Here is a 13,915-nt window from a genome sequence, read left to right as displayed (position 1 = left end):
AATGTCCACCAAGGCCCATTTTTGAAAAACAACATCTAGAAACCCTAATGCGTGAATTTTTAAAATATCATGAAATAACAATGCAATATTTATGCATTAAATGCATAAAAATAAATAAACAGCTGATTTAAATAAAATCCAAGATTGCATATATTCAAGTTACGTAAATTTAAATTTCATTGACCTTACAACTCTCCCCCCTTTTAAAACAAAATTTCGTCCTCGAAATTTAACACGTACCGAATAACTCCGAGTAGCGACTCCTCATCTCGGTTTCCGTCTTCCAAGTAGCTTCCTCCTCAGAATGATTCAGCCACTTGATTTTGACCATGTAGATCACCTTGTTCCGGAGCCTCCTTTCCCGTCTGTCCAAAATCTGAGTGGGTCTCTCCTCGAATGACAGGTGCGGGGTCAGCCGGAATAGCTCATAGTTCAGCACGTGTGAAGGATTCGACATTTACTTTCACAGCATAGAGACGTGGAACACATTATGAACTCTCGCCAGATTCGGCGGTAATACAACCCTGTATGCGAGTGTCCCAACTCTCTCTAAGATCTCGGACGGCCCGACGAATTTGGGGCTGAGCTTTTCATTCTTCCCAAATCTCATCACACCCTTCATTGGTGCGACTTTCACAAAAATATGATCCCCTATTGCGAACTCGAGATCTCTGCGCCTCTGATCTGCATAAATTTTTTGGCGGCTCTGAGCGGTCCTCATCCTGTCCTGAATCTTGACCACTAACTCTACACTCTGCTCTCTCTCCTACCTCATCCCAATACACTGGAGACCTACACTTCCTCCCGTATAGTGCCTCGTATGGAGCCATACCGATCGAAGCCTGATAACTGTTGTTGTATGTGAACTCCACGAAAGGTAACTTCAGCTCCCAGCTACCCTGGAAGTTGATCATGCAAGCTCGGAGTAGGTCCTCCAGAATCTGAATCACCTTCTCTGACTGTCCATATGTCTGAGGATGGAAGGCAGTACGGAACAACAGCTCCGTCCCTCGGGACCAACAAGGGGAATGCCTGGTGTAGACTCTTCCAGAACGCAGACGTGAACCTCGGATCCCTGTCTGATACGATGGACACAGGAATCCCATGCAGTCTAAGTATCTCTCTGATATACAACTCTGTGTACTAAGTCATGGTGAAAGTCTTCTTAATCGTTAGAAAATGAGCTGATTTAGTGAGCCGATCGACGATCACCCAAATGGCATTATATCCTCCAGTAGTCCTCGGAAGCCGTGTGACAAAGTCCATGGTGATGTTCTCCCATTTTCACTAGGGACTAGGGAGTGGTCTCAGCTTCCCTGCAGGTCTCAGATGCTCTGTCTTGACCTGTTGACAGGTCAAACACTCGAAAAAGAATCGTAGAATATCCCGCTTCATGCCCGACCACCAGTAAAGAGTCTGCAAATCTTTATGCATCTTCGTACTCCCTGGATGGATGGAGTACGGGGTGTCGTGGGCTTCGCTCAAGATATCTGCTCTAAGGGAATTACTGTCAGGAACCTATAGACGGTCCCTCAACCTGACTATGCCGTCCACAATTGTGTACAGTCTCTGGCCCTTAGCCTCGTCCCTCTGTCTCCACTTCTGCAACTTCTTGTCAGAAGCCTGCCCATCTCGAATTCTATCTCTCAATGTTGGATGTACTGTCAGAGTAGCAAGATTTGGGGCATCGTCCCTGGCATAAAATGCAAGCTCAAATCTCTAAATCTCCGCTAGTAGCGGTCTCTGTATCGATAAATGAGCAATCACTGCGTGCTTCCTGCTCAGAGCGTCTGCAACCACATTAGCCTTACCCGGATGGTAGCTAATGTCACAGTCATAATTCTTCAGTAGCTCTAGCCATCTCCTCTATCTCATGTTCAACTCTTTTTGCGTGAAGAAATACTTTAGGCTCTTGTGGTCAGTGAAAATCTTGCACTTCTCCTCAAATAGATAGTGTCTCCAAATCTTCAGAGCAAATACCACTGCTGCTAGCTCGAGGTCATGAGTCGGATAGTTCTTCTCATGAATCTTCAGCTGTCTGGATGCATAATGTCACGCCCCGTGTCCGAAGCGTCGGTGACATCCGACATTGTTTAACAATTATTTGAAAACAATTAACCCCGTATCGAAATGCCAAAAACCAATCTTTTTCATAAACTCAATATTGTCTTTACAATGACAATGAAATGGAAATTACATCAAAGTTTCAGAATCGGAAACAAAAGTTAAAAGTCTTGAGTCTTGATCCCAATCATCGATTCACCATCCCCAAAAAGCATCTTGCTCTTCCTCATTCAGTTGTTCCTCGTTTTTATCTGAAATTTGTAAGGGGTTAGTGTTTTGGGAAACACTCAGCAAGTGGGGGTCTATCGATATCCAATTATACATATAGAACTTAGTCTTTAAAACATTTCTTTGACACACTTTCAAATCTTATTACTTTTAACTTACAGAAAAGAATCGAATATGAGACAGAAGTTAACAGATGATTCAGAGCAATTTAGAAATAGATCAATTCAAAGCAGACACAACACTGTTACTCATCTCATTCTCATGGTAAAATTTTCCCCAATATGTTAGTCCTCTAAGGAGTGAGGCTAGAACACGATTTTATACCCACTGATGGGGGCCAGACAGAACACGATTTTATACCCACCAATGGGGGCCAGACAAAATTACAATTCTCGTCCCATTTCAAATTCGAATCGTAACAGTGCAACACAGAATTCAGAGTTTACCGAACAGAACGTATCAGAATTTTCAGATATCAGAGTTTCAGACAGATTCAGCGGAATCAAAGATATTCGAAGCATAGAAGAAAATACATAATCGATCGAAATTTTAAAAGACGGATATCATGCTTTTTCGAAAATGAAGACACACATACGTGCATGTCATGACTTATATATTCAAGATTTAAAAGTACAAACGAATAAATATCAAAAACCCACTTACCGAATTTTGTACGAAGTTCCGCTCAAAAACTGAGCAGCACTTCGTCGTGACTTTAACAAATGCGATCTTCAATCTGCAGCACTTTGATTATTCCTTTGAGTAGACTGAGACACGATTTTAGCAGCACTACGACGTAAATTTTGATTTCCTGCACTGCAAGAATTTCCTTCTCTTCCTTGCTCTACTTTGGCCGAAATTTGAGAGTGCTTTTCTTCCAACCTTGAGGTGGTATTTATAGGAAAAAAAAAAAGCTTTCCATCTAGCCATTTGGCTGATTTCTTGGCCTCCAAGAATGGAGTAATGGTGATCATAATGGTGGTCAAAGATATGCCAAGCACCAAGAGTCATTCCTTGCACCATAAATGTGTCCTGGTCTCCTAGCTCCTCCCTTAGCTCCTCCATGGATGATCTCAAAGGTCATTTCCTGCATACTAAGTATGTCCAAACTCTTAGCTCTTCCCTTAGCTCCTTCATGGGTTATCTCAATGGCCACTTCCTACATAATAAGTTTATCCAATTCCTTGGCTCATCTTTTAGCTCTCTTTTTGGTCTTGTTAGGACAAGCTTGGTTGAGGTGCTTTGAGATGAAAGATCGAGTCCTTGAGCTGGGGTTTTACTCCTCCAGTGACGACTCTTTGATGGATGCGATTACTTGCAGCTAGACTTCATGTTGAGTTAATCTCCGAGCTTTGAAGCTACTTTCTCGAGTTAAGTTAGCCGAAAATCTAAGTTCATAAATAAGTTTTACAGTTAGAATGAAAGTTGTTGAGCTTAGATTAAGCTAAATTTCAAGTTTGTATTTTTTACATGATTCGCTTCGGATCGAAATTTCCGGGTTCTCACATCCCTCTGTCCTTATTGAAAGTTTCGTCCTCGAAACTTGGATCAGCTTGCACTTTTGAATAAATGAGGATATTGTTAGCGCATTTTCTCTTCGAGTTCCCAAGTGACCTCCCTTTCGTTATGATTTGACCACTGCACTTTGACATATGAGATTGTCCGGTGCCTCAACACTTGGTCTTTTGTGTCCACTATTTGGATAGGGACCTCTTCATATTTGAGTTTCTCATTCAAATGTCCTTCAATCATCAGCGGTGCAACTTTGAGTACATGACTCGGGTCTGGGACATATTTCCTTAGTTGTGAGATGTGGAATCCGTTTTGTATTCTGGACATATTTGGTGGTAAAGCCAGTCGATAGGCTAAGGTTTCCACTTTCTCCAGTATCTCGAACGATCCCACATACCTTGGGTTTAACTTTCCGGATTTACTGAACCGAACCACTCCTTTCATTGGTGAGACCTTGACATAAGCCTTGTCACCGATTTCTAATTCCAACGGTCTTCTCTTCAAATCGGCCCAGCACTTTTGTCTATCTTGAGCTGCCTTGAGTCTTTCCTTGATTATGGCTACTTTGTCAACGGTTATTTGAACAATCTCTGGTCCAGTAACAGCCTTTTCTCCGACTTCATCCCAGTATAGAGGCGATCTACATTTTCAGCCATACAATGCCTCATACGGAGCCATTTCAATGCTACTGTGATAGCTGTTGTTATAGGCGAATTATATCAGGGGTAACTGTTCACTTTAGTTTCCAGGAAAATCCAGAGCACATGCCCTCAGCATGTCATCGAGGGTTTGAATTGTCCTCTCGGTCTGACCATCAGTTTGTGGATGATAAGCCGTGCTAAGAGTTACTTTGGTTCCCATGATTTTTTGAAAAAAATCTAGATACAAACCTTGGATCTCTGTCAGATAATATACTTGCCGGAACTCCGTGTAGTCTTATTATGTTGTCCATATACAAGGTAACTAGCTTATCCAGGTTGTAATTCGTCCACACCGACAAGAAATTTGCAGACTTGGTCAATCTATCAATGATTACCCAGATCCCATCGTGCCCTTGTCTTGATTTTGGTAGCCCTACTACGAAAAACATGGAGATGTTATCCCACTTCCACTCCGGTATTTCCAATGGCTGTAGAAGTCCTCCAGGCCGTTGATGTTCTGCCTTAACTTGTTGACAGGTTAGGCACTTGGAAACAAAGACATCCACGCCTTTCTTCATTCCATTCCACCAGTAATTATTTTTCAGATCTCGGTACATTTTGGTGCTTCCCGGATGTACTGAAAATCTCAATTTATGTGCCTCGGCCATTACTTCTTCACGAATCCCATCAATATCTGGCACATACAACCGTCTTTTCATCCATAGAATGCCATTTTCATCAATATAAAATTCTGGAATCTTTCTTTCTTGGATCTGCTCTTTAATTTTGAGGATGGAGGAATCTTGACTTTGCTTCAATTTGATTTCTTCTCTAAGGGATAGTTGCGCTGATAGTGAAGATAAACTTACTTTCCCAAAGTTTCTTCGGCTCAATGCATCTGCTACCTTATTTGCCTTATCCGGATTGTAATTGATTGACAAATCATAATCCTTTAGAAGTTCCATCCACCTTCTTTGCCTCATGTTTAATTCTTTTTGGGTGAAAATGTACTTGAGGCTCTGGTAATCAGAAAATACTTCACATTTCACTCTATAAAGGTAGTGCCTCCAGATTTTGAGCGCAAACACAACTGCAGCTAACTCCAAGTCATGAGTAGGGTAATTCTGCTCATATGATTTTAGTTTCCGTGAGGCATAAGCAATTACCTGACCCTCTTGCATAAGTACACACCCTAATCCTCGCTTTGAAGCGTCACCGTATATGGTGAAATTCTTACCATCCTCGTGAAGAATTATTACTGGTGTGGATGCGAGTTTTGTCTTCAGGGTTTCAGAACTTCTTTTGCATGCTTTATTCCAAATGAATTTAAAATTTTTTTGAGTAAGTTTGGTGAGTGAAATGGCTATCGAAGAAAATCTTTCCAAAAATTTTCTATAGTAGATAGCTAAACCCAGAAAACTTCTTACTTCAGTCACTATTCTTGGTTGTGGCCAATCTTTGATTTTCTCCACTTTTTAGGGTCCACTGGCACCCCTAATTCAGAAATTATATGGCCTAAGAACGCCACACTTTTTAACCAAAATTCACACTTCTTGAATTTGGCATATAGTTCTTTTTCTCGCAGTGTTTGCAACGTGAGACGCAAATGTTCCCTGTGTTCTTCCTCACTTGGTGAGTACACAAGGATATCATCTATGAAAACAACCACAAACTTGTCGAGATATGGTTTGAACACTCGATTTATCAGGTCCATGAATGCTGCAGGAGTATTTGTTATGCTAAAAGGCATTACCGTGAATTCGTAATGTCCATATCTTGTCCTGAAAGCAATCTTAGGTACATCTTCTGCTTTGACCTTTAACTGATGATAACCTGATCTTAGGTCGAACTTTGAGAAAACTTTGGCTCCCCTTAGCTGATCGAAAAGAGCATCTATTCTCGGAAGGAGGTACTTATTCTTTATGGTGACCTTGTTTAACTCCCGGTAATCAATACATAGCCTCATGCTTCCGTCTTTTTTCTTTACGAATAGCACTAGGGCTCCCCACGGAGATGCACTGGGGCGGACCTGCTTCTTGTCCAGTAATTCCTGAAGTTGTTCCTTTAACTCCTTTAATTCAGCTGGAGCCATTCGGTATGGTGCTTTTGAGATTGGTGCAGCACCAGGGACCAAATTGATTTCGAATTCTACTTCCCTATCGGGTATCTCATCCGGTAATTCCTTGGGAAAAACATCTAGAAATTCTTGAACAATTGGAATATCTTCCAACTTTGGGACTTCTTCTTCTTTGATCTCATTGATCACTGCCAGATAAATTTCTTCTCTTCCTTTTATGGCTTTCCAGGTTTGTGAGGCAGATAACAAAGATTTTCGTTCTTTGGATTTGCCGCGATATATGACTTCCTCTATAGTCGGAGTCTGAAGTCTGATATCTTTCTTTTGACAGTCTACTATGGCATGGCTTTTAGCTAACCAGTCCATTCTAAGGATGACGTCAAACTCAATCATATTGAGTTGAATTAATTCTGCCTAAAAAATCTGTCTACTGATACAAATTTGACAATTTCTATACACTTTATGGGTTTCAATTGTTTTGCTCGCAGGTGTTGCCACTCTTAACAATTAACTATGAATATCATGCTCAAGTTTAAGCTTCTTAGCAAATCTTCTAGACACAAATGAGTGAGTAGCACCACAATCAAACAAGGTATATGCGGGTATTTTATTGAGTAAAACAGTACCTGCCACCACTTATTTGGTATTATCCGCTTCCTCCTGGGTTATTGCGTACACCCGAGCATTAGTCTTGTTTTCATTTGGTTTGCCTGGTCCCGTCCCTTTGTCTTTGTTGTCTGGACAATCCTTAATTCGGTGACCCATCTTTCCGCATTTGAAACAAGCACCTGTTTTCCGATAACATTCTCCCACATGCTTTTGTCGACATGTATCGCACGACTTCCCTTCTGTACTGCCAGCACTGTTAAAGTTTCCTCTTGGAGGGCCACTTGAATAATTCAGCTTCTTGAATTTGGGACCATTTTGAGCAGATTGGCTGACCAACAGTCTCTTGTTCCTATTTTCTTCTTCACGGCGCTTGATATCTGTTTCCGTGCTCATTGCCTCGCCCATCAAATCAGCAAAATTATTTGGCTTGAATACTGCTAAAGCCGATTGAATCCGGCTGTTCAGTCCTTTATTAAAGCGATGCATTTTCAATGTTTCGTCAGACATGATTGTTGGGACATAGGTTCCCAGATCATTGAACTTCGAAGTGTATTCCATCACTGTTATATCTGGTGTCTGCTCGAATTTTTCAAACTCGCTCAACTTCTGCAGACGAAATTCGGCTGGGTAGTATTGTTGCAAAAACTCTCTCCTAAAAGTCTACCATGTGATTTGTTCCACCTCAGTCAGAGATGGTGACACAGTCTCCCACCACTTTTGTGCTCTGTCATCCAGAAACGGTGTTACAACTTCCACTCTCAATCCTTCAGGCACTTCCAGTAGGTGTAGTTGCGTCTCGACATTCTTAAGCCAGTTATGGCTGACTTCTGGATCTGGGTTTCCATCGAAAGTCGGGACTCGATTCCTCCTGAGGGATTCATAATGGTATTTAGTTCCACGCGGTTGTGGTTCCCGTGGTGGCTGGATGGCGTTGGCCAGGGGATTCACGTACGATTCCTTGTAATGTGGCGGCTACAATGACAGCTATTGCCATCTTGGCTGAGATTTACCCTTGAAGGATTCTCGTCCTCGTTTTGGTTAACTCCTCTGGTGTTACGATTATTTCTGGGTGGTCTGCCTGCCATCTCCTATAAACATATATTTTATTAATTTGTTTTTCACAATGTATAATCAAAATAATTTCATTAAATTTTGAAATTCATACAACCAATCTTTTCAAAATAAATGATTAACCAAATAGTTCTAGATACAATCGATGTCTAATCTTGAGCTCTCTCTCTACTCGTCTATTACTTCTCCGTCTCCTACTACTTCGTTAATTTTGTCTTCTTCAATAGGATTTTCTTCTTGGTTAGCTTCGAGTTCTTCTAAGAGCTCCTCCATATTGATCATGTTATTCTATAGCTGATCAATATTATTTTGCAACTGTGTACTGTGGTGGTCAAGGTTGTTTACTTGATCCTGTAGCTCTTGTACTGTTGATTGATTTACTTTTTCATCGATTTCTTGTTCTTCGATCCGTTCTTCAAGACGGCGTTGCGTTTTGAGAAGGCTATCATCCCGGATTCGGAGCGTTAAAATTCTATCATGAGCTTTGTTCAACTCTTTCTTAGTGATCTCATGTTGACGTTCCGACTCTAGATGATAAGCAGCATAACGTCTAACGTCCTCGCGTAGTCTCTTCTCTTCCTTTATGGCCTCACGAAGATCCTCCATCATGCATACATTATTCCCATCCAACTGGTAGTTATCTCTCTCGAGTTTTTCATTTTTTTCTTTCAATGTTTTAATTTCTGTCTCTTTTTCTTGAAGTTGTTTTTGAAGTTCATTTATAATGCTTTGAAGATCCATGTTGGTCTCCTATAAAGATAAAAAGAACATTATCATAAGATACTCATCAAATTTTAAATGTGCAAAAATTTAGAGATAATAGAATTTTTATTTAGAAAGTAGTCGATACACTTAATACTTTTTTCCATCATATTTTCATTACAATCCTGATACTTTTATTACAATCATGTTACTAATCTAATCTATCATCTCTCCTCCATCGCTGTCGCTATCGCTGTCGTCGCCTGCCACCTCTATCGGTGATTCCTCCTCCTCTTCCATGTTCTTTATGACCAGATACAGGTAGTTATTCTGATCTTGAAGCCTGTCCATAGCGTCGTGGAGCTTCGAAATGTACCCATTCTTCATGGCGTTGAACTCTTCCTGGCGCTGACGGGCCTGAGTAGCATGCTCTCTCTCCGTCTCTACTCTTTCCAACAAGTCCTTGTTTAGTGAAGCTAAGCACGCGATGTGAGCTGAATCAGTCGGTATCTGTAGGAGTTGACTCTCAGCCAATTCCAAATGATGAGTCAATCGCTGTACGTCAGTCTCAAGTATGTGTCTAATCTCACTAAGATCCTGCTTTTCCAATTTTTCCCTAGCTAGTTGCGCCTTCAAAGTCGCAATCTCCCTATCCTGGTTATCTATCGTAAGATGGCGCATACGAAGGGCAGCCTGGGAGCAAGTACGTGGAGTAGCCATTTCCTAGGATAAAAATCGAGGTAAAGCATCATAATCGTATATAGGATAGAAAGGCACAAATAATAGAAACAAAGTTGTCGTGGAAAATTTTCGATACTAAGGATTGCGGAACGATTGAAGTGATAGATTTTTGGAGTTGCTCGAAATTTAGGGAACAGATGAAAGTTGGACTCAAATTGGGATGCACTAGGCTTTTGCCAAAATTTTACTTTGTCAAATTTTGTCTGTCAAAATCCCAGCGGGATTATGAATCTGGCGGCTCTAATACCACTTAAATGTCACGCCCCGTGTCCGAAGTGTCGGTGACATCCGGCATTGTTTAACAATTATTTGAAAACAATTAAGCCTCGTTTGGAAATGCCAAAAACCTGTCTTTTTCATGAACTCAATATTGTCTTTACAATGACAATGAAATGAAAATTACATCAAAGTTTCAGAATCGGAAACAAAAGGTAAAAGTCTTGAGTCTTGATCCCAAAAAGCATCTTGCTCTTCCTCATTCAGTTGTTCCTCGTTTTTATCTGAAATTTGTAAGAGGTGAGTGTTTTGGTAAACACTCAGCAAGTGGGGGTCGATCGATATCCAATTATACATAAAGAAATTAGTCTTTAAAATATTTCTTTAACACACTTTCAAATCTTATTACTTTTAACTTACAAAAACGAATCGAATATGAGACAGAAGTTAACAGATGATTCAGAGCAATTTAGAAATAGATCAATTCAAAGCAGACACAACACTGTTACTCATCTCATTTCCATGGTCAAATTGTCCCCAATATGTTAGTCCTCTAAGGGTGAGGCTAGAACACGGTTTTATACCCACCGATGGGGGCCAGACAGAACATGGTTTTATACCCACCAATGGGAGCCAGACAGAATTACAATTCTCGTCCCATTTCAAATTCGAATCGTAACAGTGCAACGCAGAATTCGTAGTTTACCGGACAGAACGTATCAGAATTTTCAGATATCAGAGTTTCATACGGATTCAGCGGAATCAAAGAATTTCGAAGCATAGAAGAAAACACATAATCGATCGAAATTTTAAAAGACGGACATCATACTTTTTCGAAAATGGAGACACACATACGTGCATGTCATGACTTACATATTCGAGATTTAAAAGTACAAACGAATATATATAAAAAACCCACTTACCGAATCTTGTACGAAGTTCCTCTCGAAAATTGAGCAGCACTTCGTCGTGACTTTAACAAATGCGATCTTCAATCGCGCAGCACTTCGATTATTCCTTCGAGTAGACTGAGACACGATTTTAGCAGCACTTCGACGTAAATTTTGATCGCATGCACTGCAAGAATTTCCTCCTCTTCCTTGCTCTACTTTGGTCGAAATTTGAGAGTGCTTTTTGGTGTGCTTTTCTTCCAACCTTGAGGTGGTATTTATAGGAAAAAAAAAGCTTTCCATCTAGCAATTTGGCCGATTTCTTGGCCTCCAAGAATGGAGTAATGGTGATCATAATGGTGGTCAAAGATATGCCAAGCACCAAGAGTCATTCCTTGCACCATAAATGTGTCCTGGTCTTCTAGCTCCTCCCTTAGCTCCTCCATGGATTATCTCAAAGGTCATTTCCTGCATACTAAGTATGTTCAAACTCTTAGCTCTTCCCTTAGCTCCTTCATGGGTTATATCAATGGCCACTTCCTGCATAATAAGTTTGTCCAATTCCTTGGCTCATCTTTTAGCTCCCTTTTTGGTCTTGTTAGGACAAGCTTGGTTGAGCTGCTTGGAGATGAAAGATCGAGTCCTTGAGATGGGGTTTTACTCTTCCAGTGACGACTCTTTGATGGATGTGGTTACTTGCAGCTTGACTTCATGTTGAGTTAATCTCCGAGCTTTGAAGCTACTTCCTCGAGTTAAGTTAGCCGAAAATCTAAGTTCATATTTAAGTTTTACAGTTAGAATGAAAGTTGTTGAGCTTATATTAAGCTAAATTTCAAGTTTGTATTTCTTACATGATTTGCTTCGGATCGAAATTTTCGGGTTCTCACACATAAGCTATAATCCTGTCATGCTGCATCAGAACCGTGCCCAACCCGAGCTTCGAAGCATCTATGTAAACAACGAGCTCTCCCTGCCCTGATAGCATCGCTAGAACTGGTGCAGTGATCAGTGCTTGCTTCAATCGATCAAAGCTCTCCTGGCACTCAGATCCCAAAATAAACTTGACATTCTTCTTCGTCAAGACGATCATAGGCACCGTGATAGAAGTGAAGTCCTGAATGAATTTCCTGTAATAACTAGCCAATCCCAAGAAGCTACGGATCTCTATCACGTTCTTAGGCACTGGCCAATCTCTGACTGCCTCGACCTTACTGGGGTCGGCCTCAATACCATCCCGAGATACAATGTGGCCCAAGAATGCCACTCTGTCAAGCCAGAACTCGAACTTACTGAACTTGGCATACAGCCGTCTGTCCTGTAGCGTCTGCAGTACGGTCCTCAGATGCTGACTATGCTCCTCCCTGCTCTTCGAATAGATCAGGATATTGTCAATGAAAACTATGACGAACTAATCCAAGTATGGCTGAAACACGCGATTCATGAGATCCATGAAGATCGCTGGCGCATTTGTCAAACCGAAGGGCATCAACATAAAATCATAGTGCCCATAACACGTCCTTAAGGCTGACTTATGCACGTAAGACTCCCTCACCTTCAGCTGATGGTATCTGGACTGGAGGTCTATCTTTGCGAACACTGATGCTCCCTGAAGATGATCAAACAAATCCTCAATCGTCGGTAATGGTTACTTGTTCTTGACTGTGACACTGTTCAACTCTCGGTAGTCAATGCAAAGCCTCATGCTGCCTGTCTAATGGAAGGTCTAAAATATCGTCAGGGAAAACACTGGAGAACTCTCTGACCACATCGACGTCCTTTAGCCTCTGATCGACTGGCCTAGCTACTGACACAATTATGGCAAAAAACGCCTGGCAGCCTCTCTTCATAAGCTTCCTCGCACGCATGCAGAAAATGACGTGCAGCAACTGCTGGTGTCTGGCTGCCTCAAATATGAACGGCTTACCACTAGGCGATTGAACAGATACTGATCTCTGTCGAAAGTCTATGACAGCTCCGTTCAACGAAAGCCAGTACATACCCAGAATAATGTCGAACTCCGACAACGGTAGCACTATCAAATCTGCCTGCACCGTATATTTCTATAACCGAAGCTCCAATCCCTTCACTATCTGGTAAGTGAACATTTGATCCCCGGATGGAATTGATACTCTGAACCCTGAATCCATCGCCACTGGTATGATTCCTAGTCGCTTGACGAAAGATTCGAATATAAAAGAATGTGTAGCTCCTGAATCTAGCAGTGCATGCGTGGCTACACCTGAAATATGTATCCTTTCTGCGACAAACATACCATCAATTCTGATCGCGTTGAAACTTAAGAAATTTTTTACTGATAATTATCCTAAAATCCTCAAAATTCACGGATTTAATCCCAAGTATTCCACTCAAATTTCAAAAATTATTCTCAACAATTCGGAATTTTCATTTTAGCCCCTTAAGTTTCGAAAATTACACTTTGACCCTTACAAAATTTTTCAAAATTTGCGGTTTGACCCCTCAACCTTTACGAATTCTAACTCCAAAAATCATAAAATTCCCGAAATATTAGAATTCAACCTCAAAAATTCAGAAGTTTTGAAAATAGCCCCTTAAAAATTCTCGATTTTGTTATTTTTTTTGTAAAGCTCACAATTTTCGAAATTTAACATTTAAATAGTTTGCATGCATGCAACCCTACTGAAAATTATGCAATTTAAAAATAATCGTAAATGATCGACAAACAAATACAGTAGTCCAAAAATGTGCCAACTCGGTCCTGAACTATGCATGAACGAAATTAAAACGAGTAAAATACTGAAAATCAACATCATAGCATAAGAATGTTAAAACTGATAATGTCTACTCAAAGCTCATAAAAATGTGATGTGCGGAAAAGTGTGGTCCTCGGGTTGTGCACGCATATTCAGCCCAGCCTACTCAGAGTTCAGCACCTCCAGTAGACCTCAACCAAAAGCTCAACTGCATTACACACGCCTAGTGAGTCTAAAGACTCAAAACACTTGTACCGTGATATCAAATACATATACATATCATGCAGCAGTGAAAAATACCGTATTCAACATACATTTCATGATCAATGAAAAACTTATGCATAATTGTAACCTGTCAAAACATAATAATAATCATAGCACATGTCACTATATCAACGTATAAATGTTCATTTTCTTGATTTGAATTTCGTT

This window comes from Primulina huaijiensis, chromosome 7 (genome assembly GCF_012295235.1).
Source record: "Primulina huaijiensis isolate GDHJ02 chromosome 7, ASM1229523v2, whole genome shotgun sequence".
NCBI lineage: Eukaryota > Viridiplantae > Streptophyta > Magnoliopsida > Lamiales > Gesneriaceae > Primulina > Primulina huaijiensis.
This window is presented reverse-complemented; position numbering follows the sequence as displayed.